This window comes from Halictus rubicundus, chromosome 7, assembly GCF_050948215.1.
Source record: "Halictus rubicundus isolate RS-2024b chromosome 7, iyHalRubi1_principal, whole genome shotgun sequence".
Classification (NCBI taxonomy): domain Eukaryota; kingdom Metazoa; phylum Arthropoda; class Insecta; order Hymenoptera; family Halictidae; genus Halictus; species Halictus rubicundus.
Window position 1 is genome coordinate 491,107 of NC_135155.1, and position 17,938 is coordinate 509,044.

The 17,938-nt window shown below is 39.6% G+C and overlaps 1 protein-coding gene across 4 annotated transcripts in view; it reads right to left on the reverse strand.

Annotated features, from left to right (window-relative positions):
* Positions 1–17,938, reverse strand: part of LOC143355910 (unconventional myosin-XVIIIa) — a 378,931-nt gene that overhangs the window by 20,569 nt on the left and 340,424 nt on the right. The gene's annotated exons all lie outside the window — the stretch shown is intronic.

A 17,938-nucleotide genomic window follows, 5' to 3' on the forward strand; every position in this document is an offset into this window, starting at 1 on the left:
CTCATGTCGAGTATTCTAGGACTATATGATGAATGAAACTGTGGCGGCGACAAGCTGGCGCCACGTCTCCGCCATGTGTTTAGTTTTAAGAAAGTATGTTTGTACGAATGAATATCGGGTTGCGTGCTGCGCGATAGCGTCGAGTGGATGTTTAGATGACTGGGTCGAGTGTGGCGTAGGGTGAATGTGTTTAGTTTAGTTAAGAGCGAATGCAGACCGTGAGAATGAAGAAAGAGGGATTGTTGTGAGGATGTGTTAGCGAGCGAATGGTTAGTTCGTAAGTTTAGTTCTGTAAGAGAATTCGTCGAGAGCGGACACGCGGGCTACGCGGGTGTATCGTCCCTCTCAGAATAAAAACTCTAGTCGAACCACGAGCGGTACACCTTCAATTCCCGGTTACCTATCCCGACAGTAGTCACCATCCTCAAAACAAAATAATGTTGTTTCCTTTTAATTCCATTACGCCTATTACGCGAGTGCATCGAAGGAGACGTAATGTAATAATAATAATAACGCAACGTCTCCGGCTGAGAATATTTTGGTCCCACATCGAATCCCGCATGGAATGATTTTTTTCGTTAAACACTTTTTTCTTGTTCTTTCTACTACATCAGTCTTCTTCCCTGTGCAATTACAATTACAACAGTGTAATAACATAATAATAAGAAATTAAATTAGTTCAATATTAGCCAAAAGTAAGAACGTAGTTTAAATTTAATTAAAAAAAATACGACATTTATATCACTAATTTCATTTGACTATTTAATTGCTACCTATTCAATCTACTTCTAATATTGCTTTTCATTTGCAGCATATGTATTCTAATAAATTTAATTATTTGAGATTGAAGAAAGATTGAACAACAATATTTATAATAAGTAGTTTTGAACATTATGTAAGCATAATTAAATTCAAAAAACAAAAAGAATTATTTAAAAATACAAAAATTAAGCCCGATTCATTTTAATTTTTTCAGTTTAATTTCACTTTGGTATCTTTTTTAGTTCAAAAGTTATAGCAAAATGTGCAACCGGAAATCGAATGCATAGCGCATTCCAGACAGAGTTGGGCACTATTTAGATAACAAATTATTTAAATAACGATTCGAATAAAACATTTTATATTTTATCTTTATTCGTTATTCGAAGGTTCGAATAAAAAAAATATTTTTGTCGAATAAATAATTTTATTCGACGAAAATTTATCGGACGAATAAAGACAATTTTTTTATTCGAAGCGGATTTATTTGAACTTGGAATAAATTTTCATTTTTTATCTGTATCTTTTATTCAAAGACTTCGAATAAATCTTCGAATAACTTTTGCCAGCTCGAATAAACGGCGACGAGGTCCGACGAACGCCGATCTTCAAAGACCCAGCGACTGACAAAAGGCATACAATGTAAGCAGATGGAGAATCGCGCAGGAATGAAAGTTCAAACTTTTAGATTTTTCAATATACCACCATAAAATTGCGATGAGTGAATTTAGGGGCTTTTCCTGGTGAAAATGAGTCCAAACTCGAGTGTAATCGAACAATTTTATTGATACGTAATGTTACGATAAAAATTACAATCTTATTGAAGATAGTCCAAATGATGTCGTGTTTGGACTCGTTTTGATCGGGACAAGCTCCACAACTCATTCGTATTAACAATATTATTCTGATTAAAAACATAAAAGCATAAATTGCCAATAATGCAGGATTCTCCATCTGCTTACATTGTAGGCTGTTGATCGGTCGCTGGTCTTTGAAGTTCCGAGCTCGTAGAGTCGCGAGATATCGGTGTGAAACAACACCAATCCAATTGCAAAACTTCATTGTTTTTCATGATTTTTTTATGGGACTTCCGCCAACTAATTCGTGGCATTCTTCTGATTAAAATGACACTAAACACGGTACAAATTGGGACTGTATTTAGCATTTTTATCCGTAGATTTATTCGAAGGCCTCGAATAAATCTTCGGATAACTTTTGCCAGCTCGACGAATAAACGGCGACGATGTCACGTAATTAATCGCGAAACTTCACAAAAAAAAAGGAGATGTTGAGCCGTAGCCCAACACTCTAACTTTTATTCACAGTACAATAATACTTATCGTTACGCGCGTCCTCGCCTCCAAATCAAGACTAAAGGAGTTCGCCTTCGGGTGGTCCTTATATACTAAATTCTTTATCTTAAGCTTATCGATACTAGGAAGGGAACAGTACCGAGAACAAAGGGTTAATCATGTGCTAATTATAAAGGTGACGTTATAATGTAAGTCGTCACAACGGCGGCCGACGAGGACCGACGAGCGTCGAACGTCGAAGACCCAGCGACTACCAAAGAGCATACAATGTAAACGGATGGAGAATCGCGCACGAATGAAAGTTTAAACTTTTAGATTGTTCAATATATCCTCATAAAATTGTGACGAGCGAATGGAGGGGATTTTCCTGATGAAAATGAGGTCAAATTAGTGTGTAATCGACCAAGTTTCACTGATACGTAATGTTACGATAAAAATTACTATCTCATTAAAGACAGTCCAAATGATGTCGTGTTTGGACTCATTTTGATCGGGATGAGCTCTACAACTCATTCGTATTAGCAATATTGTTCTGATTAAAAACATAAAAGCATAAATTGCCAATAATGTTGGATTCTCCATCTGCTTACATTGTAGGCTGTTGGTCGGTCTTTATAAAAAAATCTTTATTCGTCGAATGAAATCATTACGTGTGGAATAGAGATAACATAATTATTTTTATTTGATGCGTAACAAATCATTTTTTTATCTTTTATTCGCTGTTTGAAATGTCTATTTCAATAAAAATTTGCCCATCTTTGCTCCTACAATTATATGATTTTATATTATATTAATTCATCCACGTGATTCTCTCTCAAATTCTATACTATTCGGAACAATACGTTAAATAAACGCTACTCTGGTTTTCAACATATTTCTGCTCCCACAGATCGATTCTTCGAACAATTATCTATAAAAAAAGTGTAAGGAAATAATGCTTGTTCATGAAATATTTTTAAATTACAAATTAAGGTATCTCATATGAAATTTGAAGTAGAAATTGATTTTCCTAAAATTATGCTTTAATCATTTCTTACGTAAAATATTTTTACGAATTTTTCGTCTTTGATATTAGTTGTGGCGGACCCCTTGGAGAAGGGTTCATCGGACCCAGGTAGGAGCGTCGTTGGCAGGCTGGGACCTTGGACGCACTTGGTCGCCAGGCCCAAGCTTTTCCCGAGCGCACACTTAGTCGCCGGAAGTCTGTTCCTACCTGGGGTGCACATTTGGCGACCAGGTTCGGGGTTTTTCCTTGGCGTGCACATTTGGCCGCCAACCCTTGACTTTCGCCAGGACACGGATGTTCGGTGCAAGGACACGAACTTTCTCCAAGGGGCACGTACAGGAAGCGACATCCCCACTCCAGAAGTTTCCTTGTTCGAAGGAAATTTCTGGAGGCGCGGGGACTAGATATAAGCGCGGATTCTGACGGATGAGGAGGTCAGTCTGTCAAGTCAGTCTTTGTGAGTAGTCGTCATTCGCCGTCAGTTGTTCGTGGTAGTTTATCCGTAGTTCTCGTTTCATTGTTATTTCATTTTCCTTGTTACGTCGTTGAGTTTTTGTTGTTTATTTAATAAATGGTTATTGTTATATTGGGTGAATCATTTACTGAACTCCCAAACCACAACACATACCAAATTAGTTTTACTTTTAATATTTTAAATCTTAAAAAGCAACACTAAAAAACATATCTGTTTAATGTGAATACGTTTGTCGGAGAATGTAACATTTGATAATCGATATGGTTCCGTGATGATTCACCTTCTCACCGACGAGAATTTCCTTCGTGGGCTTCTGCAATGACGAGATACCGTCGTTGACCTTCTGTTTCTTACTCCAGCCAAAATCTATCCTAGAGGGATAGACACATTCGAGCGACACATTCTCCCGTAAGCCTGGCAGTCTTTATATATATCTCGTCGGTGACATAACTCGTCAATCATTTGTATTTGACCAGATTTGATCATTTTTGTGGATCTAGTTCCACCATTTATCGTTCGTCAGCGTAGAGGGCGTAAGAAAACCAGTTGTTTACATGTGAGACACGAAACCCCATATGGTGATTGGTCTACTCCTATACCTTGTCTGTGGTCAGAGTATCGCGAACGGTTACACGAAGTTTAGTTAATGTACTTTGTTCGCGTTTTCTCGTTGACTCTAGTTTTCTCGTTTTGTTTTGTTTTGTTATTAATTGTTGTTGTTAATAAACTTTATTTTGTTGTCCGTTGAATCATCGTACGTTACAAACATTCCATTAACCCCTGACACCTAAAAGAACTCCACTTATATGATGTGAAGATTGGTATGAACAGTTCGTAGCGAGTCCTAAATAAATGAACTCATTGTCAGAGCTGCACTCTTATTATACATATCAACTTCGGTTTAACGGCGTATCCTGTTATATGAACGCGTACGACATAAACAAATAACGTAGGATTTGTAATTTACAGAAAGATCGGAACTGCATATAGTGTGTTCCAAACACTCACAAGGGTTTTTGTAGTCTCCTAGTCTCCTACTAAGTCTACTTAGTTCTCTTGATTACAAAAATACCCCATTATGGGGGCAGATACTCAATAGTTTTCGACAGAGTTGGGCGAAATATTTATCTAAATAAAAATTTCGAATAATGAACAAAAGATAAAAAATTTTTTATTCGTTATTCGAAGGTTCGAATAAAAAAAGTATCTTTATTCGACGAGTATCGAATAAATAATTTTATTCGACGAGAATTTATCCGACGAATAACGATAATTTTTTTTATCCGAAGCGGATTTATTCGAACTTCGAATCATTTTTTCATCTTTTATCTGTATCTTTTATTCGAAGGCTTCGAATAAATCTTTGAATAACTTTTGCCGAGCGCTGAACTTCAAAGACCCAGCGACGACAAACCGCGTACGAATGAAAGTTTAAACTTTTAGATTTTTCAATATATCCTCATAAAATTGTGACGAGTGAATGGAGGGGATTTTCCTGATGAAAATGAGGTCAAATTCGAGTGTAATCGAACAAGTTTCATTGATACGTAACGTTACGATAAAAATTACAATCTCATTAAAGACAGTCCAAATGATGTGTTTGGACTCATTTTGAACGGAATAAGCTTTACAACTCGTTCCTATTAACAATATTGTTCAACTTACAATTATATTAACGGAAAATTAGTGAAAATATGGCCCAAATTTTAATCAGAAAAATGCCACGAATATGTTAGTGAAAGTCCCATAAAAAATTCGCTGTCCTTTTCTACGTTTGGCATTGCATCAAAGAATAGTAGGGTCTCGTCGGCAGCATTGACGACGCTGTGACTTTGGCAGATGAAATACGAAAAGGACACATGAAATACGATGTGTTTATGGACCGCGGCGAACATTAAATGGCGGTGACTATCGCTGTCCTTTTCTACGTTCGGCACTGCATCAAATAATAGTGTCCCGACGACGACAAGATCCGGGCTGCTGACATATAACGCGAATTCACTGTATATCGTCAAATTTATGCACAAAAGTTCTCCAGGGAAATTTGCAATTTGGATGTAATCAGTAGAATAAATTTTTATTTAAAAACGTACCAAAAGATATTGAAAAAGTATTAAACAATGTTTGTTAAAGTATTTAAATAAATAAAAAAAAATGGTATTTCATGTAATTTGAAAACGTTCTGGGACCATTAAACATTATAAATTATTTTGGCCAGTTAAATCGATTGAAAGCACTACTGGCGCGACGTAGACGAAACGCGTCACGTGACTGGTCCACGGTGGAAGCGGGAGTTCATGGGGATCCTCGCCGTCGTGGAAGGAGTAAGACAGCATGGGAGAAAAGTCTAGAGTTGGTGACGCCAGTGCGTGAAAACGCACTTAACACTTACAAGGGAACATATTCAGATGCGAAAATCCGATTTTGATGAAACTTATGGGAGCTTATAGTTCTTTGAAAAATATTTGACACGTGTTTTTTTTATCGGCAGACATCCACTTTGAAGGGGTGAAAACAGCCCTCAAAGTTGGGGGTCAAAACCATATTTTTTGAGATATCTCGGAAACCAGAGGTCGCAAAAATTTGAATTTTTTTTTTAAATTGTGTGTTTTTCAATGGGAAATGTAGTCGCGCAAGAAAATTTTAACAAAAGTCTTTTGTTTAAACAATATATTAAAATTTTGATTTTTTTTTGCAGTTTCTTTTATTTATTGTTAGTTCATTTTAATGTAAATTTGGGTGTGTGATCTTTGATCCAAAATAGGGGATACATGTTTCAGGATTTTCTTTTTTTTGCCATTTAACAATAATTATGCATAATGGAAGATAGTCTTGCACCTGGCGTGCGTAGGAAGGAATTCTGGCTTGTTTCATCGAAATATAAGCATTTAGTATAAACGTGTATAGTATTTTAAACAATACCACTGAGTTACGTATCGTTTATTGTTTTATTAGTAGCTAAAGAAGGTGGCGCAGGTAGCAGCGTGAAATACTTCAGTCAACCACGTTCTAAATAATTCTTTCGTTAGTTTACCCGATGTGGAAGCTTCAATATGGACATTAGGTGCCGTGATCACACTTCTTCGTACACGAGGTCCTAACTGCCCTTTGACTCCTTTAAAAACAATATACAATGCCGATAGCAACTGTCCATCAGCTGAAATTGTGGGCTGGATAGTGTAGCTGTGAGTTGTTGACGATATGTATTGGGCAAGAGCACCCGTTTCTTTTTCACCTTTGTGTGAAAGTGTTCGACCAGAGTGCAATTCCAACTGGAACCCACTTTGATCACTATTGAAAATATTGCTTGCGCCATAATTTTCAAAATACCCTTTCACATGTCACACAAAATCATCTGCTGCTGCGGTCAAATCTGTTAAATGGTTACTATGATGGCGGGTAACGAGTTTCGTCGTTTTTCTTGATACTATATTATAGTTCTCTTTAAATTTCCACGACCAAAAGGATGATGCCTGAAATCCTGCTAAATTTATTGATAAATTTTCGATCATTGCCCACCGTCTCAAATTTATGTGGTGTACCAAAATTTTATTATTTCTTGCTACAATAAATTTTTCAAGTGTAGTATGTGCAATTGCTTTAAGTTTATCGTAACGACATCCGCCTTTATTAATTTGTTCTTCCCATCTGTATAAATCTGATTGTCTCTTCAATTTCTTGTATTGGTTTTTTACAGTTTGGAAGTTTAGTGTTCTTTTTCTTCCACTCTTCCAATAATCTACAGCTTTTTTCTTATATTCTAAATCAATGTCTACATATTCCATTTCTTCTGGACTCTCGTCCGGAGAACTTGAAGTCGACGGTTTCCATGTTGACGCTGATTCCAAATCTTCTTCGTCTTCGGGAACATTAAATGAAGTCGGTTCGTCTGTTAGGTCATCGAATATTAATTGTTGTTGCGTTTCAAAATTCATGTACCCTGCTTCTCTGTACCTATCAATTCAGATCTATAATAATGTGTGCCAGTTCAATTTCCTTCCCATTCGTGGGTGTTCCCTCGTTATTATTACTGTTATATGTTTCCATCAAAATGTTTATAACGTTCGTCGGATTGACCTTCATGTTTATAAAAACGAATCTAACAAGTAGAATAAACAATCAGCAAAAGTAAAATTAATATAATTATCGGATGTTTTTTTGATTATCACAAGAAATTATTTGTTTTATGTGGCACTGTTTTAAAAATCCGAAAGAAGTAGCCTTAACTTTTTAATATGCACGTTGCTTTACAAACTGTAATGCAGAAAGACTAATAGCACACGTAGCAAAGTGCCCATATTTATACATTCTTAAGACACCTTACGTTTCCCTCTCTCTCGCCCTAACAACCAATAGAAATGTTTGAAAATATTCGTGTTCTTCTGAAATGCTATATATAACCGAGGTAAAACTGATGTGAGGCATTTGCCACCGGCTCTTTTCAGAGCTACCATAAACGACGAGGGAAACTCCAGCTTCGAGGATTCACAGTTTAAAAAGGCTGCAGGTATATTTTGACCGAAGGCCCAACGACTGCAGAAATTCACAGGCGAATTGGCTATAAAAGTCGGTACCCTTACTCCGCCGCGGTAATTAGCACCGCGTCACACTGCTATCTGCGCCACCTTCTTTAGCTACTAATAAAACAATAAACGACACATAACCCAGTGGTATTGTTTAAAATACTATACACGTTTATACTAAATGCTTATATTTCGATGAAACAAGCCAGAATTTCTTCCTACGCACGCCAGGTGCAAGACTATCTTCCATTATGCATAATTATTGTTAAATGGCAAAAAAAAAGAAAATCCTGAAACATGTATCCCCTATTTTGGATCAAAGATCACACACCCAAGTTTACATTAAAATGAACTAACAATAAATAAAAGAAACTGCAAAAAAAAATCAAAATTTTAATATATTGTTTAAACAAAAAACTTTTGTTAAAATTTTCTTGGGCGACTACATTTCCCATTGAAAAACACACAATTTAAAAAAAAATTCAAATTTTTTCGACCTCTGGTTTCCGAGATATCTCAAAAATACGGTTTTGACCCCCAACTTTGAGGGCTGTTTTCACCCCTTCATAGTGGATGTGTGCCGATAAAAAAAAACACGTGTCAAATATTTTTCAAAGAACTATAAGCTCTCATAAGTTTCATCAAAATCGGATTTTCGCATCTGAATATGTTCCCTTGTTAGCCAACCGATCAGAGAGATCTCCCCACTTCAAAGTAAGTCGTTGCCCGACCGATCGGGGAAATCTCCCCACTTTAAAGTAAGTTGGTGCAAAACCGATCGGGGAGATCTCCCATTTTGACCGATCTTCCACTTTACTTCCGAAAAATGCGTGCTGGACAGCGCAGTAGGCTAAGTGTTAAGTATGATACTTTGCCATCCTCTGGCAGACGGACACGTACAATGGCCACTTGATAAGCGTCCTAGTTTAAGACATTAGAGCAGTGATTCTGCATACATATGCAATTTTGAACTTAACCATTGTGACGTCATGCGACATTTGCGTAGTTTTAAGCCATCATGTTATTTTGTATTATATTATTCTATACTCATAGCTGCTAAGTACACAACCATTGTAACACGAACACGATAGAATATAAGAACAATCCAATAAGTTAAGTTACCAATCCACCTTACCATCACACGTACCTTCCCGCTAAACACCTCACCCTTAACCGCGCGACGACGCTCGGTAGTACGTTATCGCGTCCAGCGATCCCCACTCCGAACGTTAATGCCTCCTACCCCACCATTCATCCATGCCCAGACTCGCCCCCGCTCCACTGACCCACTCCGCACCGAAGGATCAGAGTGTGGCCCCTAATTAATTAATTAGTTCGTTCTGTCCAGAACTCCACCGCGAGACGACGTCTCTTGGAGTTTTTCCGCCTTCCCATACCGCGTCTTACTTCAAGCTTTACTATTCCTTTCGCATACTATAACTAGACTATAAGTACAAAGTGTACTTTTATATATATAAACTAAACTATATAGTTTCGTTTTATTAAATAACTATTGTAGGGTTATGAATAAGACACTGTATTAGAATGATTGTTTAGAGTGACTGTGGACGCGACATCGTGGCGCCAACGTGTTTAGGTCCTGCGTGAAAGGAAGTCTGTTTGGGCGAAGTGTGAAAGAAGAGTGTTTGGGTCTCGATGACAAGAGTAAAGTGTTTAGGGGCGCCAAGCGCAGGGCGTACGTGACTGTTTGGGTTTTCTGAATGCATGTGAAACTGATAGAGAGAGAGAATGAGAGTGCGAGAGAGGAAGAATGAAAGAGGGCCTTATTATAAAAGGGACGAATGCGAGGGATGTTAGGTCAGTCAGCGGAGAGTCAATCAGTAGAGAGCGAGTCTGTAGAGCGAAAGTCGCGAGCGAGTTAGTTGATGAGATATTGAACATTGTCGTTTGAGAGTCGAGTTGTCGAAGTAAAATAAAGTACTTTAGCGAAATCGGTATGAAATCACTCCATCCGTTACGTCACACCTAGGACGTAGGAATTTCCTTTAAAATATTCCTACACTATTATCATAACCACGACTCAATTCAATCGAATCCCTACCCTACGTCGCATGAGATTTCATTAATTGTCATTTCCGATTTCCGTATTAAATCTGTGTTTTCTTCCGTACGTCTGCAGCCCACCAGTGGCTCGGTACACTCTCCGAGGAAACAGATTGTTTATCGAACTGAATCTGAGTTCTTATTCGTACGCCCGTAGCCCACCAGTGGCCCGGTACACCTTTGAGAACCAGATTCTTTCATTGATTTCGTAGTTGTTTTAGTTCGCGTACATTGTTCCATTGAGGAATCACATGCCTCGTCGCGCCGGCCGGAAATATCAGCTGCGAAAGCTCGCCCGCGAGTACAGCCTAGCAGCGGCAGGTCAGGACCAGTTCGTGCGGTTACTGGGCGCGGAAGCGGTTCCGACGATCGCCCGCGTAACTAATTTTTCCGGGAAAGTGCGCGTCGTGACCGGTCAACGAGAGCAGATCCCCTGGAGGGCGCCTGCCCGGACCACGATGGCTCCTGTCGACCGTGCCCAAGAGAGAGCCCAGTCTCAGCCCACCGAGCACCCAGAGGAGCCTCTTCCACGGGACGATCAGCGTCCGCAGCAGCAAGCTTGAGCAACACGACCAGCGAGCATTGTCCGAAGGAGACTAGCCCGGTGGGAAGCAGCCGGAAGGGTCTAGTCCGGTTAGAGTCAGCCAAAGGGGCTTGGTAGGGTGCCTCGGCCGGGGCTGGTTCCTTCGGGATACCGGCCCCGAGCGGGGCACGAAGACTCCGGGAGCTGTGGGTGGACCGAGCTGGGGCTCGGGAAGCCCAATCCGAAGGCTCCAGGGATGGGGACACCGGGCGGGTCCCTCCGCCCGGGGTCTTATAGCGTAGGCAGTGGGGGAGGTTAACCCCTCCCCCGGGGTATGATGATAGCTGGGGGGTGTCCTGTTGAGTACTCGCGTGATCCAGGCACCTCCCGTGTAGCTTAGGTGGGCGTAAGGTTTTAGTGGGTAGTCTCCGGGGGCTCGCCCCCGGGGAGAATCCCACATAACCCCGGCTTCCCCCAGGGAGTCGGGGTATGTATAAAACATTTCCTCACGATAAAAAAAAAAAAAAAAAAAAAAAAGGGGCTTGGTAGGGTGAGTATCGGCCAAATAATTACGTGCGTCCGAAAGTCTCGTGTCCCGAGTCAGACACGGTTATACTCGCCGTGTGGTCTCAAAAGCTGAACTATTACTATTGACGTCTTGTCCGCGACCTCGTGATTCGCGCTATCGTCCGAAGCGAACCGTGGGACGTAACAACCATATTCTTGAAACTTGTAACACTAGGGTAAACGGATATGTACTAGAAACTCCGTAATTTATTACCGATTATATTTACAAGAGGGTTTACGATTCTATTTCCAATTACAAAAAGAAAGGAATACTTAAGTAAATTTAATAGTTCTACGTATGCAGTGTGTCCATTTGAACTTGACTCTTTGAGATATTTCAGAACGGACTGAAAATACACTCCTGAAAAAAATTAATGGATCACCTCTACGAACCCGAGATATTGGGTCAATTTCAGGTGATCATAACTCCGGCAAAAATTATTGTATCGATATCGTTAAAAAATCATTTGAAAGCTTGAAGTCTCTACTTCCCGATAAATTTTCAGCTACGTTGCCTCTTATAACATAGTTGAAGTATTATAAACAAGACTTTGACAGTTACACAAAATTTTGTTCAACTTCTAAACATCACATGAGAATTTGAATGCGCCTCCTTTTCTGCGCAAAAGACCTGGTTGTTCATTACTGTGCGATTTCTTTTTGTTCGAGTTACAAAAAAGTGTACAAAAAAGCAATAGAAAGAGCATTTTTCTCTTGAAGGCAATTCTTTTGTTTTTTCAATTTAATTAACATTTCGATATACCAGGTATTTTTGAAAATATGCTTAAAATTTGCATAATTTTCCTTTTTCATTCAACTCGCTATATCTTGGCGAGAAATGATCGCAATACCGGTCAGTTTGAAGCTGAGATTCTGCCGATTTGATTGAGCACCTGATGAACCTGCTGCGATAAATTACCTTATGTCATAATGTCGGCGTACCTCGGTTCGTTTTTGGCTGTTTTCGTCACTTGCATCGTCGCTATTAGCCTCATGTTATGCGAACTGGTAACTTTCAACACAATTTCTATAGGTGAAAAATTATCACAAATTTTAAGCATATTTTTAGGAAGTCCTGGTATATCGAAATGTTAATTAAATTGAAAAAACAATTTCTTCGCTATCTAGCGCCAGTTAAAGTTGAAAAGACCATTTTTGCTTCAGTGTTACATAATTCAAGCAAAAAAAAATCGCACAGTAATCAACAACCAGGTTATTTGCACAGGAAAGCAGGCGCTGTTAAGTTATGGTAACGCGATTTATCAAAAAAATATATCTCTCTCCATGTGATGTTTGGAAGTGGAACAAAATTTTTTGTAACTGTGAAAGTCTTATTTATAACGCTATAACTGAATCTGAATCTGAAAGTAGAGACTTCAAGCTTTCAAATGATTTTTTAACGATATCGATATGTAGCGGCCCGGCTGCCGCCACACCGCTCCCTTTTGTATACCGAAAGGTACCAGGGTTTTTGATCACCGGCGTGACCTCGGTATGAACATACCTGGTACCTTCCTCTACGCGGTTAGACTATTATAAATAGCGCCCAAAAAGTCTACCGAGTTCAGTTGGTCGCTCGCTGCCGATCAGGACCACTCCTGTCAAACGTTGTATCAGAACCGAAATAATAAACACCGTATATACATCCCAAGCGACTTTCCTACCGCGTGTTATTGAACCAGTCTCTACAGATACAACAATTTTTACCGGAGTTATGATCACTTGAAACTGACCCAATTTCTCGGGTTCGTAAAGATCCTTTAAGGTCAATGCATATCTCACAGGCCGGCAAGCCTGGCGGTTTTTCCCAGTTTAAGGTCAATGCATACCTCGCAGGTCAGTCCGGCCGGCTCAACATTACAACCCTGGTTTTGGTCCTAGCGTTTAGGAGCCGGCAACCGTGTCACGCTTTGGAACCAAATTTCTTCTCTGGCCTCTCGGGCCTTTTCCAGATGGCCTTTCGAGAACGCGTTGACAGTTTCCTGCTGTGCATGGCACAAAAAATGCTTTTAGGTGTTCCACAGCTCCTTAGGTAAACTATCCGTATCTCTCCTTTACAACACCATGGAAATAGGAAACGTTTCTGGCACTTAGTGAAACAGCATCGCACATCATTATATGTATTTTATCATACGTAAATTATACATATAAAATACTTCTTAAATAATTTATCATGTTATACGCAAATGTAATTTCTTAATGAAAATATATTGGAAACATCTTTGTTGTGCAAATTTTACCACCGGTTAATGTGTCAAAATATTTTTAAAAATATGGTCGTATTCTACGATTCTTCCTGTTTGAAATTCCGTTTTTTAATTCGCGGAGCATCAAAAGTTGCAAATATTGGGTACTTGAAACTGTTATAAAAATATATTCGATTGGAGGGAAAGTTCTGCCGTATTTTAAAGAAAACATTTGAATCAATTTATAAAAATACATGCTTAATATTATTGAATGATATAATTTCCATTATTTGTAAGGACTTGTTGCCATCTTTCAGGTAACCTGTCCATTCTTGTTTCCCAATGACTCAATAGCAATATGTATCTTTGATTTACAAGCAAAATTACCCGCTTAGGTATGGTACGCAGAGCGATAAAATGCAGGTAGAAAGTGTTGTACCGTTCGGTTAGCCCAAGCCATAAATTGTATGACGGGTAAGGTCAGATGTTGGTCAACTCTAAAAATGAGGCTAGCGTAAAAATTAGTTTCTACGACGAGTTTTAATTACTTTATGACCACCGTCCGACAAAAACACGAAGGAAAACACACGGTCAACACGTGCTGGAAGTGACTTCCTCATACTAAATCATAATATCGCACCTCCTACTCGGAAAATATAACAATAGATACTATTTTCACCAAGGCATTAACGTATGATTAATTCCATGCTATTTGACGTAAGCTGTGGATTATAGCAGTGGGCCAAGGATATTAAACTGTTAACGCCCACTACTACGCGATTGTAGGGGGTGGGAAGACGCCATTTCGTATGGGTTCGAAGTGGTGACATTGTATTGATACGAATGCGCGGCCGATTGGTTCAGTGTGGAAGAGGCAGGCCTCGTTTCACACACATTTTCCGCTGTATTCGAAATATTGGCTACAGCGGTCACATGTAGTATGTAGCCTGTGACGTTCGACGTCAAAACATTGGGCCTACAGGCGCGGCTGAGGTGGGGATAGGTTTGTTAGCATAGTAATAAATTGTTATTTTGTTTATTATAACGATTAAATTCCTTAACAACGTATTCTCCACCTATTATCACGAGGAACTCTGAAATGTTCTAGTTAACAGCTTTTTAAGTAAATAATGACGAATTGTTTCACCGCACAGATTGTCAGATGATATTCTTCCTTTTTCGTTAGCGTAGTAATAAATTGTTATTTTGTTTGTTATTGTCAGGTTGTTAGTGGATTAGGTTATAAATGAATTGTTCACGCACTTTAGCACACACAAAATAAATATATATATATAATAAACGTATATGGAACCCGTAATGACAACAGAACACTGGCAGGTGTCGCTGCCGCGATCAAGCCGCTGTCACGGGACAATTGTCGTAATCCGGGAATCGACAATGGTTACTTCACGATTTCGCGTATTAATACTTCGGAAATACGTATTCTGAACCGTAGTACGAGACACGGAGTCGGCAGGGTAGAATTACGTGGCGTAAGGTGTTCACAACTGGACTGCTTTATTGAGCTGGGTTAGGCTTTATATACAGTTTTTGGGGGTCCGAAAGGGCACGTTATCTTCGATGATGAGTCTTGAAATCCAAAGGGCATCTTAGTAATTGTTCTATGCGTCAGGAGAAGATGACGCGTACGGTGAGCTAAGGAGCAGTTTACTCTATGCGTCGGATAGGTGATAAGACTGGCTTCACACCGCTGTCGATATATTTTCCAACAGTTATAACGTTTAAATTCCTTAACAATGTATTCCCCATCTATTACCACGACGAACTCTGAAAAGTTCTGGTTGATAGGTTTTTAGATAAGTACAGCATGTTCATTCTGTCTTCGTACCGCCACGCCACGAGCCGGTAGGCTGGCCTGAAAATATTCTCGACGAGAATATTCTGACGGCTCTAGCATTGCTCTTCGAACCCCTGGGGTTCTGGTAGTAGAGGACACGCTGTGCCTTTGTTCCGAGCCTCTCGAACCCTCTCAAGTAGCTGTCCCGGACCCCAAAATGCGTACAAACTGGGAAAAATCGTCAGGCTTGCCGACCAGTGAGATATGCATTGACCTTTATACGAACTTTGGGGTCCGTGACAGCCACTTGAGAGGGTTCGAGAGGCTCAGAACAAAGGCACAGCGTGTCCTCTGCTACCAGAACCCCAGGGGTTCGCAGGCCAATGCTAGAGCCTGCCGGCTCGTGGCGTGACGGCGCGAAGGCAGAATGAACATGCTGTATTTATTTGAAAAGCTATCAATCTGAACTTTGCAGAGTTCGTCGTGGTAATAGATGGGGAATACGTTGTTAAGGAATTTAAACGTTATAACAAAACAAAATAACAATTTATTACTACGCTAACAAAAAAAAAAGAGTATTATCTGACAACCTGTGTGGTGAAACAATTCGTCATTATTTATTTAAAAAGCTGTTAATTAGAACATTTCAGAGTTCCTCGTGGTAATAGGTGGAGAATACGTTGTGAAGGAATTTAATCGGAATAACAAACAAAATAACAATTTATTACTAAGCTGACAAACCTATCCCCACTTCGGACGCACCTATAGGCCCAATGTTTTGATGTCGAACGTCACAGGCTACATACTATTGATGTGACCGTTGTAGCCAATATTTCGAATACAGCCGAAAATGCGTGTGAAACGAGGCCAGCCTCTTTCACTCTGAACCAATCGGCCGCGCATTCGTATCAATACAATGTCACCACTTCGAACCCATACAAAATAGCGTCTTTCCACCCCTACAATCGCGTAGTAGTGGGCGGTAACAGTTTAATATACTTGGCCCACTGCTATAATCCACAGCTTACGTCGAATATCATGGAATTAATCATACGGGAATTTCTGGGTAAAAATAGTATCTATTGTTATGTTTTCCGAGTAGGAGATGCGATATTATGATTTAGTATGAGGAAGTCGCTTCCAGCACGTGTTGACCGTGTGTTTGCCTTCGTGTTTTCGTCGGACAGTGGTCTTAAAGTAATTAAAACTCGTCGTAGAAACTAATTTTTACGCTAGCCTCATTTTGAGAGTTTACCAACATCTGACCTTGCCCGTCATGAAATGATGGGCTTGGGCTAACGGAACGGTACAACACCATCTATCTGCATTATCGCCCTGCGTACCATACCTAAGCAGGTAATTGGCCGGACTGGCTTGTGAGATATGCATTGCCTTTAAGCGGGCCGGCAGGCATTTGGTCTTGACTGTCACGCTATGTTACGCTGTGCCTTTTTCCTAGACATTTTACGTCTTAAATAAGTAAGTAATCAATTAAAAATGCGTACCATCGTGTTTGTACATGTCTTTGCTACGTCTGTATAGAGCCTTTTTTTCGATACGAACACTAAATCTCTCGTTTAGAGAATCTCTCTGCAATATACGTATATGAACTTGCAAGGGTCAAAATCTAGACAAACTGTCGCTTCAATATTGCAATGAGCAGTTTAGAAGTAGTCAATTGTGTTTCCTAAAAGTCCAATCTACGTCTGTATAGAGCCGAAATTGCGAATTTCTACCTCATCGTGGAGTAATTTGTAATATTCGGCAGAAAATTCGAATTCTGAAGCAAGTATAACGTCACAAGATGGCTGCCGCTGAGAGATTCTCTTATTTTCGAGAGTTTTAGTGTTCGTATAGAAAAAAGACTCTATACAGACGTAGCAAAGACATGTACAAACACGGTGGTATGCATTTTTAATTAATTACTTACTTATTTAAGACGTAAAATGTCTAGAAAAAAAGGCATAGAATAACAGCGTGAGAGTCAAGGCCAAATGCCTGCCGGCCCCCTTAATAGGCAAGACTCTGTAATTCACGGTAAGGTAGAGTGACTACGTTACCGACAAAATTAGGTGTTTTACGTGTCCCAACTTTTTGTCCTTATATGAGAACATTTATCGCTGGGAAAGGGCTTATTCGAAAGAGGAAGGTTCAATGTAGCGTACGCTGGTTATGAGCTGACGAGATTATGCAGGTGTTTGGTAATATAAGCGTTAGAAGTACGTCAAAAATTTGATGACTTTTCTGGATGAAATAGAGAGTAGCGCACGCTAGAAAATATCTCCAGCTACAAATTGAGGTATATTTTCTCTTGATTCTGTTGCGAAATAGAGGCGAAAACTTGATGCACGTTTCTGACGTCAGAATTCACAATATCGATAATACAGAGCAAAAAATGTGACTAGTTTAGTCACAGACTTAAGACCCGTCGGATCAAGACCAAGACGGATCATAAGTCTGTGTCTGAAGGCTGTGAATGGAAATTATTAATTAAAAAGTCACGTGACTACCCCAGGCCCTTAAGACCCGTCGGATCAAGACAAAGATATGTCCTAAGTCTGTGTCTGAAGGCAGTGAACGGAAATTATACAGCAGTTACCGACCTACGGACTACCCTTGGCCCTTAACATCGTTGTGTTAGGAAATTTGGCAGTTGTGCTGATTTGTATTAGACTATCACAAAACAGATATGCAATATCGTGTTTGTGGTAGGACCGTAAAGTC